Source organism: Falco punctatus, assembly GCF_963210335.1.
Source record: "Falco punctatus genome assembly, chromosome: 6".
In the NCBI taxonomy this organism is placed as follows: Eukaryota; Metazoa; Chordata; class Aves; order Falconiformes; family Falconidae; genus Falco; species Falco punctatus.
The window spans coordinates 86,115,359-86,132,560 of NC_137585.1; positions in this window are offsets into that span (position 1 = coordinate 86,115,359).

A 17,202-nucleotide genomic window follows, 5' to 3' on the forward strand; every position below is an offset into this window, starting at 1 on the left:
TTGATGCAAAGCACTAAACAACCACTCAATCTGGGAGAACAAAAATAGCCAGAATCATGCCTTTCAGTAATTAAATGCATTTACAAACCTGTGTGGGAAAGTTTGAGCTGTACAAACTAAGACTAATTCTGGCACAGGCTATCCTTAATAGACTGTCATGCTAGTTAATGTGAAATGTATTCAGTATTTAAAAAGTTTAAAAAATGTATTTAAAGTCAGCATTTTAACTGAATGTAAAATGTCCCACGACTATTAAACATTCTCATGTTAAATTGCTGTTACTCCTTTATGCAAGTATCTTGGCCACTAAATATGAAAAAATGTAGCTAAGAGAGTCTCTACTGTTTCCTCCGAAAACAGGATGAGGTATTACTACAGTAATTTCAATAAAGTGAACCTCACATGCAGTGAAACCTGTAGAAGGAGAAGTCTACACTCTGTGCTCCACAGTATGTTAGGATGTCCAGTATAATACTTCCTATAATAGTGCCTTTTAAGGTTATACTACTTAGTCCATGGGAAAAAGTATGTTAAAATGATCATTCAGGAAAGTTTTTTTAAGGGTATTGCATATGATGTAACATAGCATTTAACAATAGTAAAATATTCTGAAAAACATGATCTAGCTTGTTCCACATTATTTTAAAATCAACCTTTACTTGCTAAATAATTTCATTTTGGAAGAAAGGGACCAGTATGGTAAGAGTGTCCACATTTTGCTAACAGGTCAGAGCACTTCTTTGTACTGAGAACTTGCTTGTTCAGGTCCTTCCTCAGGGGATCTGAGGTCATGGTTCCCCCACGTCTCCATGACTGCCCTGTTTTCTCTAGGCTGTTGCGGAGAAGCAATGCATTCTACACTTATCCTGTTAACGTCCTTCTCCAGTGCACAAAAGCCTGAACATCCACTGAGGTCCAACTCTCATCTGCCATGTGCAGATAGAGTAATGTCCACAGAGCCTTGCTGTCAATGTCAGTAACTGCTCAAAATACTGCACTTCAAATGGGATAAATTAAGCTGGATAATTCAGAGTACTTTGTCTCAGAACACCTCATAACTGGCAGTAAGAAAATAGACAAACTTTGTTTAAACCCGCAGTACAATCAAACAGAAAGAGCTTTAATTTGGAGCTGTGTCTGCTCTGGAGTGGTCTAACCTTTAGGATAGAAGACACTCCAAGGGAAGGTACCTTTCTAAAATGTTTCACTTTCTGTGAACTACTTAAATAATCACTGACATTTATGCCTGTCTCAACACCAACCTATGTTTCCTGCAGCATTCCCCAAAGTACATATCAGATTCACTTCAACTTAGGGTAAGTTTGTCTCAGTATAATGAGTAGGAGGTGAATTTGGATTCTGACTTGCTTTAAACTATAATGTGAATGGATTCCAGTGTCTGCTGCAGTGGCCATGTAAACTTCTTGAGTGAAACATCAGTGAAAGAGACTGAAAACAGTGTCTTATTCTACCAAAAGTAGCTTCAAAGGACTGAAGTCAGATGAGAGTTTCACTCTATTTATTCTTGATATGCAGATATAATCTGTTATTGTTTCTGCAAAAAGGTCCTATGCCAGGTAATTTCTTTGAAAAGAGCTGTATTTCTCAGCCCGTTGGATCAAGTCTATTCAGGTGATCACTAAATAAATTTCTCCTGCTGGGGCAGAGGAGAAGGCAAGACCGACTCATGTCACACTCCACTGAATGCTCAACTATAATAATGATATAAAATAAAATAATAAATCTGCACAAATAGGACTATGTGGCTGTAGGCTTGAAGCCAGTGGTGTTCCCCAGGGGTCAGTGCTGGGTCCAGTCCTGCCCAACCTTTCCCTCGGTGCCCTGGATGAGGGGACAGAGGCACCCTCAGCAGTTTGCTGGTGATACAGAACCGGGAGGAGCGGCTGATCCCCCAGGAGGCCGCGCTGCCCTTCAGCCAGGCCTGGACAGGCCGGAGAGCTGGGTGGAGAGGGACCTGATGGAGTTCAACAAAGGCCCGTGTGGGGTCCTGCACCTGTAACCCCAGCACCAGCACAGGCCAGGGGTGACCTGCTGGGGGGCAGCTCTGCGGGGAAGGGACTGGGAGTGCTGGTGGGCGGCCAGTTGCCCATGGGCCAGCGGTGTGCCCTGGTGGCCAGGAAGGCCAGTGGGATCCCGGGGGGCATTAGGAGGATCGTGGCCAGCAGGTCGAGGGAGGTGATCCTGCCCCTCTGCTCTGCCCTGCCCTGGTGAGGCCACATCTGGAGCGCCGTGTCCAGTGCTGGGCTCCCCAGTTCAAGGGAGACAGGGAACTACTGGAGAGGGCCCAGCGGAGGCTACAGGGATGGTGGGGGGACTGGAGCATCTCCCCTGTGAGGGAAGGCTGAGGGAGCTGGGCCTGTGTAGCCTGGGGAAGACTGAGAGGGGATTATATAAAAGTCTACAAATATCTTAATGGTGAATGTCATGAGGATGGGGCCGGGTTCTTTTCAGTAGTGTCCAGTAACCGAACAATGGGCAACGGGCACAAACTGCAACACAGGCAGTTCCAGCTGAATATCAGGAAAAACTTATTTTCCTTGAGGGTGGCAGAGCACTGGGACAGGCTGCCAGAGAAGCTGTGGAGTCTCCTTCTCTGGAGACATTCAAAGCCCACCTGGACGTGTCCCTGTGCAACCTGCTCTGGGTGAAGCTGCTTTATCAGGGAGTTAGACTAGATGATCTCCAGAGATCCCTTCCAACTCCAACCATTCTGTGATCCTGTGATTTTGTGACTGAATTTGTGGTGACATACATGGATATGATTATTCCTACCATCAGTATTGGCCAATATCCTACTATGCTAATTCATTATTTTTTTATCATTTAAATACCATGTTATTGGGCATAAAAATCTGATAGGTAGTATGGTCATCCCTCTTGTATGTTGTCCTCATTCATAAAGAGGTCTCAATTCCTCCATAAAATATTTAATATAAAAGTATTCAATTAATAGGCTTTTTTTTCTGTATTGGGATTATGATGTTCTTTTGCAAGAGTGATATTAAATTACAATGTTTCACCACTAATAAAAGCCTACTAACTGATATGCCAGTTCTTTATTATTTTATTTACAGGAAGAGACAATAAAAAGTAGATTGTTTGCTTCCCACAGCTAAGTAATACTTTTAATAAAATTAATAGCTCTAAGCAGGAGTTCTACTAAAGGCTTTAAAGTTACCAGGGACTTTTATGGGAAGAGAACCAAGCTGTGTCTCAAGGGGCTGCAATTTGGTTATGGAAAAGTGTATAAGTAATGAAGGTGAGAATTTGCTTGTTTGAAATTTACATTATTTATTTGAATTTAGATTAAAATATTTAGAAGCTCATTCTGGAGGAATTTTCAATAAAAAGGTAAAATAAAATATAACACTTGATTTCCTGTCTTGCACTGTGGTTCATCTTACCCTGAATGCTGGAGAATAGATAATATCACAGCTATGACTACAGTTCCAATGTTAGATCATGAAGATGCCATTTATCAGTATGAAATGAAATCACAGCTGCAAGGAACTGAAAGTTCCCAGTGATAGATCACATTGGTTTACATTGCCATGCCATTCTTGAATGTATCACCATGATATGTATGATAGTTCTGGATGATTAAACATTGAAAATAAACATAAATTGCATCAGCATCAAGATCTATTTAAATGCATGAAAAGAAATTCACTCAATTACTGCTCAGCAACTTAGCTAGTTGAGAAAAGAAATAATTGTTAACTGGGATCACAGAATACACATTCATCAAATGGAAGGTTGGAAACTGAGCTTGAAAGGCTTCTCTTTTTTTCTGTTGAGGGTCAACAGACCACAATGTAGGAAATCAAATACCAGGTGGAATTGTTATGAAAATATTCATACATTTATATTCATTCTACAAGTTAATTGAATGCAGAGTAGCCCAATACATGTAGAGAAAAGGCTTAAGTATTTATTGAGACTTTTATTTCTGGAATTTTCTAACTTTTAAATACTTGCTTTTACAGTTAGAATATCATTCTCTTCTGATGAAATGCATAATTATGTGATTTCACAGAGTTCTGAAAACTGTGAAACTCTCTTCTGTTGACATTCACATGATTGTGCTAGAACCTCTGGATTCACCACCCAGACTTTGCTGCCCAGCTGGTGGATATCGGATTGCCCTGCATCAAGGGAGCACTCTAACAAAAGCAGCAGGTCCCTCAGGTAACCACTTTTGGACCCATGTTATACTTGCCAGCTAGTTAAGTCCTGACAGTGTTTGCAGACCACAGAGAATGTGAGCAATGGAATAGGCAATGGGTTTGTACTGGGGACAGTTTGGGCTGCACCAAACATAGGTGTTTTCTGTCCAACAGAGCAAAAAACCAGCAGCATTCAGACTTAAAGAAAACTGAAATAACGAAGTATCTATAATCAGCCTAGTGGCAGATACTCACCAGTAACAGGTAGAAGTGTACATCGCAGATCAGGCTCAGAAGGGCATCCAAGCCACTCAGACTGAAACATCCAACAGTATCATGTTGGTGGGATATATTCGCTGTGTAGAACTCAGGTTTGGTACTTTGATTCCCCTACTTTACATCTTTTGACTACCTTATTAACTGCAAGGGTCTTATTACAGTGAGTAATTTGTTTATATCAAGGTTGTATACCTAACAGATTGTGTGCAAATTTGATGGTTGCTGATCACTGTGGGTAGGAACGAATGCAGGTAAGTTTGTGTGTATGGAGCAGTGGACTGCTCCAGAAGGGAACCCTTTGGCCTCAGGCTACACACACATCTGCAGGTCTTAACACCATTTGTAAGTGTTGTGAAGTCATCACTGTGGCACTTTTGCTATAGCTTTGTGGTTTAGTTTTGGCTGTTTTAATTTTAGTTTTTAATTTTCCTCTTAGTACCCAGTACAGCACTGTGTTTTGGATTTAGGATGAGAATAATGTTGATAACACACTGAAGTTTTAGTTTTTGCTACACAGTGCTTACTCTAAACCAAAGATTTTTCAGTTTCCCGTGCTCTGCTAGTGAGGAGGTGCACAAGAAGCCAGGAGGAGGTACAACCAGGACAACTGACCCAAACTAGCCAAAGGGATATTCCATACCACAGAACATCATGCTCAATGTGTAAACTGGGGGGAGTTGGCCAGGGCCTGCTGATCACTGCTCAGGGACTGGCTGGGCATCGGTCAGCAGGTGCTGAGCAATTGTATTGTGCACCAATTGGGTTTTTTTCCCTTAAGTTGTATTTTTCTCTCTCCTCCTTATTACAATTATTATTGTTATTGTTTTTAATATTATTTCAATTATTAAAGTGTTCTTATCGCAAACCATGGGGTTTACATTTTTCCAGTTCTCCTCCCGATCCCACCAGGGGGGCTGGGGAGGAGGAGGGAGTGAGCAAGCTGCTGCGTGGGTTTTAATTGCTGGGTGGGGTTAAACCACAATGCCTTGGAAAGAGAAAAATTGACTTGTGATCCAAGGCTTAGGTGTTGAATTTCAATTCTATCACCTGTTGCTCAAGAGCTGTGCAGCAGAAAAGAAAAAAAAAAAAAAAAACTCAAGCAAACAAGGAAGTATGTCTGGTACTTTCTTAACCTTTGAATGGTAGCAGTTTCTGTCAGTGAAAATTTCATCCACGTCTCCCAGGAAAAAAAATTGGTTTATTCGTTATTCAGATATGTATCTATACTGAGGGGACTAGATACAGAATAGTTCTTCCATATTCTTTCATGATACTTCTGCTCCTCTTTCCAATGGGCCTGTGGTCTGCTAAGCAAAATATTTGAAAAAATCCCCATTATCTGAAAGAAATATGGTTTAATGAAATACAAAATCATTCAGAATAAAATTCTATTTACTGCTGTTCTTCCCTCAGCCTTCTACCTTAAAATACAGAATGATGTGATGAAATACTGCATACAAAGTTACTATTTTCAGGAATTTAGCAACCAGAACTAGTGGAAGTTCTAGTTCACCCTGCTCAAAGACACATTATGTGGACTTTTTTTGTGATAGGTGGGAATTTTACTCTGAGTAAAAAAATTATAATTAATAAAAAAAATTATATCTACTTCACATAATTGTTTCACATGCCCCTAAATCTCTGCTTTTTTTTATGACTTTTCCCTTTTTCTTTTATTTATCTTTGTTAATCTGCCTCCTTTTACAATGCCTTGGATTTTCCCTTGATGTGGATGAAAAGCATATACATATTTTATTGGAATTCAATTGAAAGACCTCTTCTATATAATTTATCAAAATCTATTTAATTTTTAAAACATTATCAATGTATATGATTCCATTATAAAATTGCAAAAGAAAAGTTTAAAGATTATTACCACTAATGCTTCTGTGTGCTGTATGAATCCGTTACATGACAGTGCTTGCTCAGGACAATCTCTACAGTTTTAAGCTATCCTATGCCCTTCAAAATGAAACACGTTTACAGAAAATGAAACATCTGACAAGAAAACAAATTTCAACCTGTAGCAATGCTTTTACAGAGAAAAAGCTCTTAGGGATATTTCTGTTATGCAGCAAAAGCAATGTGGTACATGAGTGTAATTGTAACAAATAACATAAAAGAGTTTGTCTTCATGACATGAAAGGAAGTAATTGAATTTCACTTTAAGAAAGACCAATGGGCAGACAACACGTGAGAACTAGATTTCAAAGTACTTCAAACTGGCAAGAAATATAATTTGCTCTGGGATACCCTATGTCAGATGTTCCATAGTATAGGTATGTTACTATAGTAGTACTGAAAGTGCAGCATTATTCAGGGAGTGAAAACCTTTCAACAATCCAATGGTCATTTATGTTCATAGCAGCTTGAGGATCCATAATCTTGGAACTAATTATAATGTTTCCAAGCAGTGTTAAATCTAAATAGAAACTTAAATGGTGTTTATTGTAGTTTAAAACTCTCAAACAGGTTAAAATGCTTCAAGACTTAAGGAAAATTGTCAGATAAATTGCAAACTCACAGACATGGAATTACTTTTGCCATTCATTTAAATTAATTAATAATTAAAAGTAGCAATCAGTATTTCCCAATATAATAATTTTACATCAGGTTAAATCAATAGGTAGGTGAAAACTTCATTAAACTGTAGTTAAGTCAGTAAATAAGGTCTCTCTCTTACTCAGTTACTTGAAAGAAAAGTCCTCAAACAAAAAAGCATCATATTTTTGGAAGTTTGTAAAGTCCAGCACTTCAAAGTCAAGATTTCTGGTCAGAAAATAAACCTGCAAAATAATTCAAATGCATACTTACATTTAGTTAACATCTCTGCCTTTCTCCTGCAATCATAATTTGATGGAAAGATGTAGTAATTTTTATCAACAAGACATGGAAAGAAAATACAGAAATAAACAGCTGATAGCGAGGGATGTCTGTTTGCACAGCATTCCTGAGGGCTGAGGTAAGAGGATTTGGTGTGCCTAAGTGTAGACTACATTAGTGTGATTACCTGTCACATTCTGCCTCTTCTATGTCATTTTTGCTTTTACAGTGACTCAGGTTGTTGTAGCAGGTGGTGTGTCTATGTTATATCTGACAGCTATCTTAGCATATACTTTTACATCTTCAGCCTTGTCTTTTTATAGAAGACTTTGGTGGTTGCTTTGCAGCTGAAATGCAATGTTTTCAATTTTGGCTAAATTGCGTCATAGTCCATCCAGAACCTGACGCCACTGCCTGCAAAGTTAATCTGACACTATTGAAGCCACAGGGACATAGTCAACATGTGTGTTTGACAATATTTCAGAAGCAGCTCAAATGACTTCTCTTTATTCATAGTATTGGTGACCACTAGATATATCAGATACTCAAAAACAGATTGAAATTGCTACTAACATTTTGTATTTCATTTCAGTCCAATACGTGAGCCCAGACAGTTTCACCTGTCTCCGTGTGTACATTGAAATCTTCTGTGAAAACTAGCATTTAGAAATTAAATTATTGACAATATTTTTTCCCTTTAAACATAGATATTCATTGTATTTTATTCTCACAAAGTCAGTGCTACTGGAGACAGGTTTTTTTCAGCTGAAAACCCTTATTAAAATGTCTTACACATCGAGTCTGTTGCATGTTGGAAAATCTCCACTGAAGTCACACGTCACTGCTAATATTTTAAAACTACCCTTTCATGTAGAATCCTCTAGTATTACCTTATTCAAAGTTCTTGGCATAATTTTTTTTTTGTCTTTACAATTTGATCCTTGGAAAATCATTTATCTCAATGTCTTCTTGATTCAGAAGCAAGCCCCAGAATGTCTTTTCCAGTTGCAGCAATGTCTGCTCTACTTCTTTCCCTTTTTCAGCTGTGTTAACATGAGAAATTACAGAAAGCTAAAATCTTGCCAGCTGAAGGCTGCAACATCTGATGGAACCTTCATCATGGCCCCAATTGCTGGTCTTAATGAAAATTGTTCCTTAATGCAAGCACAGATAACTTGTATATTCTGTTCCATAGAGTAACTATAAGCCCTGAAAAAAGATCTTTTATATGTGTAGAAATATGAACCATTGAGAATGGTGGGAAGTGAAGCCAGAATCTTTCAGATATTTGAAAATAAACTTTCAGGACATAAGACAGAGGAAATTGGGAAAATGGGACCAAAGAAAATTTTCATGGTCAATCCTTTCACTACTAAAATTCAAAGGGCAAGATTTAGCTACACTAACAAGGGAAAATTACATGATGTTGTTATTTCTCTAGTAGATGAGCTGCAAAAAGTGCTTCTCCAGACTAATCATGGAGACATAACTTTTTAAAATACTTTTTTCAGTTTCTCCCTTCATAAATACTGGAACTGTGAATTACACTCTGCAACGTATGGAACAACCTACTTAATATGCAGTCTATGAAACAGGTTTCCTTGGCATGCCCCCAAATCTACTGGGCTGGTAGTAAAAAACTACCCAAGAGAGAGGACTAAAGATTTCATAAAGATCCCTTTGCTGTTATCCTTATTGTAGAAAAAGCTTTTTCATCATTTATTTTCTTTCTCTGGTGATATTTTGTAGCTGGAAGCAGTAGTCTAAACTCTACTCTTTTCATTGTCTCAGAAAAAAACTAACTGCTTTTCTTTCATACTCCCAGAACCTAACCTATCTTGAAGTCAAATGTTTTCCTTGGAATTGTTTCTACTACCTCTCAGTTGCTATCTGTAATAGTCACTGATTCTCTGTCTACGGTGACTGACCAGAAAACAATATTCTTTGGAAAGATTATGAGGTTTGCCATGAAATGCTGGTTTAGATATGCTTACCCTTCACATCTGGTTTAGCCCTACCTAAATAAGGATATGTTACAGTGAAGGAAAAGCCTGTCTAGAGCACTTAAAAGCTCTGTTTCTCTGTGAAACAGAACATGTTTTCACAGTTTCAGAGAAGGCTTTGTGTTAGGATAAGGACTGATTAAGATTTAGATAAGGTTCACATCCATTTTCTTTTATTTGACTAAAAGTTTCATATGTATATTAGTTATAATTTTCACAGTCTGTCACTCCAGGGTCTTTTAACTCTTTCTTGTTTATCATTCTCCTTCAAGTGAAAAGCACTTTGAAGTATTATGCTTTCATTTTAACCCTCTCCACAACTTCCTTTCTAAAGCTATATACATTTAGGTTAAAATGCTGGATATATCTTATTTTGAAGTAAGTCCTCTGAAATATTTGAATATTTGTTCTGTTCACTTCATCCTACTCTGAGTCTAAAGGCTTTTTATCACAGGTATTAGATTAAGCCCATTTTACTCTAAGCTGTAAGCATGACCTTTAGATTAGTGTTCTTTTTGTCTGGCTAAAGTGAATAAACATCACCAGGAAAAATGGATTTTTTTGTCCTTCATAAGAAATTAGCAAACAGCCAGTATTCCTAGACACTAGCATAATTTCAACCTATGTGACTCCAACCACATCATTTGTCCCGTCAAGACATACAAGCAAATTTCCAAAATGTGGCTTTATTTAAATCCATTCATTTAAAGACTACGCACTTTCTATGTCGTCAGCTGGCTGAATGTGGTGGAAAATATTACTGAATGTGCGAGGGCAGTTATGCAGTGTTACAGTGTATTTAGGCACAGGGCTCTGCCTCTGCCTTTCAAAACACCACAGGTCCTTTGGGGCTGCAATACTTAGCAGAAATAAGATTTTCTATTCACCTTAGTGGCTAGCATTTATTTAACCAGAGGATCCAGAGTTAGCTATGTTTGGAGTCTTACATCTCACCCATACTAATCATCACAAATCCAAGAATGATAATTTGAGACAGGTTGACACAGAGTCTTTTAAGACCGGTATGTGGCAGTCTCAACAGACTAATTTCTGATCCTAGAAAAGAGTAGGCCATCCAAGAAAGAGGTTCTGTTTGCAGATTGCATGCCTGGCCTTTTACAATGCCCAATCAGTAAACAAAGCCTGCATTTTTCTGCTCATTTAACATTTCTTACAAAACCTCTAACAAATCTCTACTCATTTAACATTTTCAAAGACAGGGATTTTGCTTGAGAACTGTATGAAGGTCTTCTCTGACTTAGTATTTATGCGTATATCTCTCTTAATATGGCATCAAAGAAGGTAGGAAACATTATCTATGTAAAATGTGAACCTGTTCAGATGATACTAAGAATGGACACAAACCATTTCTTAAGCCATACAATTAGGCATATGTCTCTGCAATACAACGTAGTGTTGTCTGAGGTACTTCTGCTAATTCTGAAGGCATTGCCTTGTATATTGGAATTTCTGTAGCCAATTAGAGCATCCCATCAGCTTAATTAGCACTGCTGAGAAGTAGGTCATCTTTTTTTTTTTTTTTTCATTAAAAACAGCATTTAAAGATTCCTTTACAAAGTAGGTATGCAAACTAGAAACAACATGATGATGGCCTGTTTAAGACCTCTTGAAGTCCATGCATATGTATGTGCACATATGTCTATCTCTACACACACATACACTTTCTATATCACCTATATCTACCTATATTGTGCTACAAACATATTTCAAAATGCTATGTTATAAGAACTGTATGATTGGAGATTCAGAAGTAAGAAAGCCCAAGTTAAGGATCACACAGAATATTCTTTTGTCTAGTGACATATATGTTGTCCCAGTTACTAGAAATTTTTAAAGTTCATTTACTCAAAAGGGTCCTTGGCTTCCTAGAAATTCAGTTTTGTTTTTCTGTGTTGACAGGGGGAACCATACTATGCTACTAGGACTTTTGGTCTAGGTAAACAGAATCCACACCACTAATACTTCATATGCATTTTCTCACCATCTTTCTTTTTTAAGAAATTCAGCGTTTGGTTTTTTACAACTTACACTTAAATCTTCATTTCCCCCTTCTCTTATTCTGTTACTATTGCAGCTAACTTCATATGAAAGCTCTACTCAAAATCAGAGGATTTTGAAACAGAAGCCAACATGAGCTCTACTTTCTTTCAGTCTTGCCTCAAAACTCTTATCTCACTCTTAGCAAAACTCTTTAGGGGAATTGTTATAGTACCATAATTCTTCAAATCAGTAGTGAGATCTGCTTCAAAACTGATGGCATAGGATCCTGAGAATGGCATACAACATACCTGAACGCTGTTGCTTTTAATCAGCTGGCGTCACAACAGAGCTGTGTCTTGTAAAGGACCAGATAGCTGCGTTTACGTATTTTCAAATAGTGGTGGCTGAAGCTGTAATGATTCTTGTTTTGCCACCATAGCCTCTAATGGGGTACCTTACATTTGAGCTGTGGTGTCTTAACTCCTGTTACAATTTGTGTAGCCCTAGTCAGTACTGTCAGTAAGGCCTGGAGATCTATTCACCTGAAATATAGATGGAGTGTTTCTCTAGTCTCTATCAAATGCCATGGAAACTTAGAGATCTAATTCACTTACAGTCATAAAAGTTCAAGTTTCTTTAATACGTCACCTGAATCTTGCTGTGAGTGTTGGTCAAAATTCCTGGGGTAAGCACAGCACGTTACTTCTTCAGGACAGAAAGTTGCCAAGGGATTGGCAAAGGGCGGTGACTGCCACTTCAGATTTTAGCCTGCAGCCATTTGATTGCATAGTAATTCTCTACATTTAGGGTCAGACCTTAACATTTAATATTATTGTTAAAAATAATTTTGCTGTGCATGTGGGGTCATTTCTTCTGATTTCTAATTTAAATGGAATTTAGAACCATCTGCTTTTTATATTCTTCTAGTTAAAATTAAGATCACAGGTGCTTATTATTGATCTTGATTTCCTGGAGTACGTTCTAGAGTGAAGCAAGGAATACTTCTAGCTTCTTTGCATGAAAGACAAGCCTTTATTAACTTTTGTTGCCAACTCTAACAGAATGTTTCAGTAATTTCATGTTTAGTGTTTTATTACTTTGGGTTTATATATCATCTTCTTTTCTTCCTTTTATTTTAATTGTGCTTGGGCTATAGATGTGTGAGAATAAGGATCAGAAAAGAGGGGTCTGAAGCTAATTTCCATTGAGTCCATACATAGCAGGAGCATAACAGTTGTTTCTTTAAAATGCATGTGACACACTTAGTTAACTCAATACTACTATAAAGCCTGTCAGGTAGTATGTTAATGTATGTGAAAAACATGTTTATCATAGGGTGTGCTACGTAAATAAGAAAAGCAATGGGTCTCTAACATATCCAGTGTTTTTGCTAGAAAGTTAATTTATACCTAGGAACAAGTAACAAATTATTAAATTTTCTATAGGAATTGATTACTTTATAGGTTTTGGCTGATCATTCAAAAATTGTTTCCCCTATGGTAGGTCTTTCTATACTCATGTATCTACATGTGAATTGATCCTTAAATATAAATGCGACTTCAGACTTTGTACAAAGTAAAAATAGAGAAAATCAGCCGTTGAACTCTTGGAATCAAAGAACTCCCAGTTCTCTTTCTTAAAGTTACCTATTGATGGGATTGATATTTTTTATTTTATTTTTTACGTTATTACTATATCAAAAAAACATCTTGATAATCACAGAAGAGCAGAAACCATCATTTCTTTTTTTCCAAACATGCTGTCTGCCACTACCCAGAATCAATGGGGGAAGAAGACACCAACAGGATTGGGATAGGTAAGCCAAGGGTTGGCATGGCATCACCAGAGGGTGGCAATCCTAGTGGCAACATTCACACTTCTCCTGGGAGCACAGAGGGCTCAGGAGCGTATCTGAAACGCTTGTACACAGATGCGTGCAGTATGGGAAACAAGCAGGATGAACTGGAAGCATTGGTCAGCTCCCAGAACTGACTGAATTGGTATTAGTGAGACTTGGTGGAGTGAGTCCCATGAGTGAAATGCTGGGATGGAGAGGTGCAGGCTGTTCAGGAGAGATAGGCAGGGCAGGCAAGGTGAAAGTGTTGCACTATACATAAGTGAGAGGTTTGATTGCACACCCCTTACAGTTAGTGATGATGTGGTTGAGATCCTCTGGGTAAGTATTAGAGGGACGAAAAACAACAGATATGTGTACTGTTGTAGTCTACTGCTGATCACCCAGCCAGGATGTAAGCACTGAGGAGTTATTCTATAGGCAATGAGAAGAATTTTCTGGATTGGTAGCCCTTGTCCTTATGGTAGATTGCAATTTTCCAGACATCAGCTGGTAATATACTTCTGTGATGAGCAGGTCTTGGAAATTCTTGACGTTTGTAACTTCTTGTCACAGGTACTCAGTGAGCCAATTAGAAAAGATGCACTCCTAGACTTGCTATTTATGAATAGAAAGGACTCATGGGAGATGTGATGGTATTCTATTGTATTCTCTCTGCTATACTGTACCTGACAGGAGGATGTTGTGAGGTGGGTGCTAGTCTCCTTTCCCAAGTAGCAAGTGATATGGCGAGAGGAAAGGGCCTCAAGTTGCACCAGGGGAGGTTTAGATTGGATATTAAGAAAACTTTCTTCAGCAAAAGGGTTGTCAGGCATTGGAACAGGCTGCCCAGGGAAGTGGTTGAGTCCCCATAACTGGAAGTATTTAAAAGATGTGGAGATGTGGCACTCAGGGGCATGGTTTAGTGGTGGACTTGACAGTGTTACATTTATAGTTGTATTCTATTATCTTGAAGGTCTTTTCCAACCTAAATTATTCTATGATTCTATGATAGATTTCAATTACTATTTCATTCCCGGATCCTAGCAATAACATGACTGTATACCTGATTTCAGGTCCCAAGTACATGCATTATATATAGCTGATAGTAACCAAAAAGACAGAAGAATTAGTTCATATTTTCAAATTAACACAGTTACTTACGGATGAATGATTTATCAGGATGCACTGACAGTTTTTATCAGGTGCATTCTCTCTGCCTCAGGCTTGTTGACCTCAGCAGACATCTGTCTTGTTATAAATGACACCACAGTTGACCCTTCTCTTTGGAGCCTAAGTAAAAGGTGAGGACTCAGTAGGGCATGTGACAGAAACCCTTCCAATCCAGGAACTGTCAGGCTGTATCTATGTATCTATGATTTTCAGATCAAATACAATCTGGTTTCACTGAAGACTACAGGAATTTAGTAAGGTCCTATGGGGTCAGAAATAGTCTCTCAAGAATAGTGAACTTATATTTCTGAAGGATTTGTTACCCCAGGGACATTTTGGAAGAGTAACACTGGTAAGCTCTGTTCTTTCTCAGTTATTTTGGTTTGTAAAATATCAGCACAATGCAAATCAGATAAAAAAAAATAGAAAGACTTTGAGGTCCATCTTTTGGCACAGATTCCTCCTCCATTATTTCATCTTATGTGTGCTGGGAGAGACATCTTTACAGCAGCAGAACTTGTTCCATTCTTCTTAAATACAGAAAACATAAAATATTTCTCTTTAGTCTTTCAAAATATGCATATTTTTTAAACTTTGAAACTTGCATGATAATAGTGTTATGAAAAAGAAAATTATAACTATATAAACAAGTAGTTCTTTTTTAAAATGTTAAGCAAGTACACAAATAAATACTTATTAAGTTTCATTTCTCCTAATCTCTGATTGTTACAAGTATATGCCATTATCAGAAATAAAAAGGACTAAGAGCGTTCAAGAACTGTAAATATAATTATTTGCTGTCTTTATGATTTACATATCTTTTTCTTGTTGTTAGGATTACAACTGTAGTATGATAGTTGGAAAATTGGATAATGGTATTAATATCTAGCTGGATGTTCTCCTTTCATTTTAAATGTTTACTACCCAACTATTTCTAACATAGATCAATGGAAATGACTTATATTTGAAGCACAACAACTACCATTATCAGTTCCCAGTCTCCCAAGACTACTATGAATAAACTGTCCAGCATGGAGTACATAAATAGGCTTGTATAGCTTCAGATAATGCTTTAGCTCAATCTGCAAGAATATTCTAAAATTCCTGTATACTCACAAAGCCTGTTCTCTTGGCATGTACATGCAAACATCAGTGTACATGTCTTTAGTTCTCTTTATTATTTTTAACTTAGGTACAAAAATGGCATCTTCCCTTAGTGGTGTTTGCTGTGAAAAGTGTAAAACCTTTAAATATGCAAATATTCAGCATACACTTAAATGAATAACTAAATCAACAGTTGTAGTGTCAACCTCTTTGCAAAGCAAATGAAGACAATTATTCAATCATTGTTAAAAATTATAATAGAAAAGAGGACTAAAGTCTGCTAATTCCCAGACCTTTGAATCTCTATATTTTTTGTGGGATCCGTCTAAAAGATATTTGTTAATAACCTGGGCAAGTGTAGAAATGTTCAACAGACAATCAGAAAAATCAAATAGATGTTCAGCTACCTTTTCTATAGGAAACTAAATCCTTTCACACACAAAACTGATTATATAAACCTGTGTACCTTGAAATGCAACCAGCATGGTTCTTGACACATATATGCTTGCAACGTAAGAACAGTCTAGTGGGGCTAGTTTGTGCAAAGCAAAGCACATTTGTTAGTGTAGAATCACTTCCCAGTTATACTACATAGTTGATTTCCAACAGCAAAAGCCTATGACTGTAGTACAACTGAGACTTCATTTTTGTAGTATGTGTTATCTGAATGATTCTTTCACTAGGTCACAGGAATACACTCTGTAAATCAAACCATAATAAAACAAAATGAACAAATTCTACAGAGATGACTATGGAAAGTCAGCTGGGATATGAAAAGAGAAGTAGAAGCCAAATTCCCTGTTCTCTGCAGCATTGCTGTGGGAAAAAATAGGTTAAATGTCTGCAAAATTGCTGGCTCGATAGCAAGACAGTGGAAGATTTTCCATAATTCTATTTTACATTCTGTGTGTTTATATCTGGGATTTTTCCTTTAAAGAAAGTCCGGGTTAATGAAATAAATATTAAGTGTGGGTTTCAGTTCATATAATGTTTTGATTTAAAGTTTAAGTAATCTATATCTAACCTAATCATTATATGGTCCCACTGTGGTCAGTAAATTGAAAGAAGTCTACAGAATTTTTAGGCATTTTCAGTTGCCTTTTTCTCTGTATTTGTCCAACTTTTTCCATTGATATGGAGAAAGCCTCAAAAAGCTAGCTTAGAATTAAATGTCAAACATTTGGGTGCCTAAATTAAGATGAATGAAGCCTACCCTTAAGTACTAATAAACTTTTCCATTGTGTGCGTGTCCCCCATGATATATAATGACCTTGATTCAGTAGAAATAAAGCTGACTACTCACACTATCTTTAAGCACTGTTTTGTTTTTATTTCCCCCCATAGAAGCTCAGATTTTGCTTTAAGAAAGTATCAGGTTTCTGTATTAATTCTGGAATCTGCCACTTCAGTTTGGAAATAAACTTTCTCAATCAGAGAGAGTTTTGGTTTTGTTTTTACAAAACTTAAAACAAGATTTCAAGATAAATTGTTGTTTCAAATAATTTTTTTCCAAGCTTTTTCAACATGTCCCATAGAAATCCTGAAAAAAATCTTACTCAGTAACTTTCAACTGAAACATCAAATCCTAAGAAATATAGTGTTCTAACTAGGTAGCAGTACAATTTACTCACCTTTTTAAACTGACTGCTTAAGTTATGAATTATTTGAATGGAACCATCTCACAGACAAGGCATAATTTTCCTATGTCACAGTTTCTTTTTCTCTCTCTTCCTCATACTAATTTTATTTTTCTGTTTTAATTTGCCATCATTTATTCTACTTTTCCTTTTTATTCTCT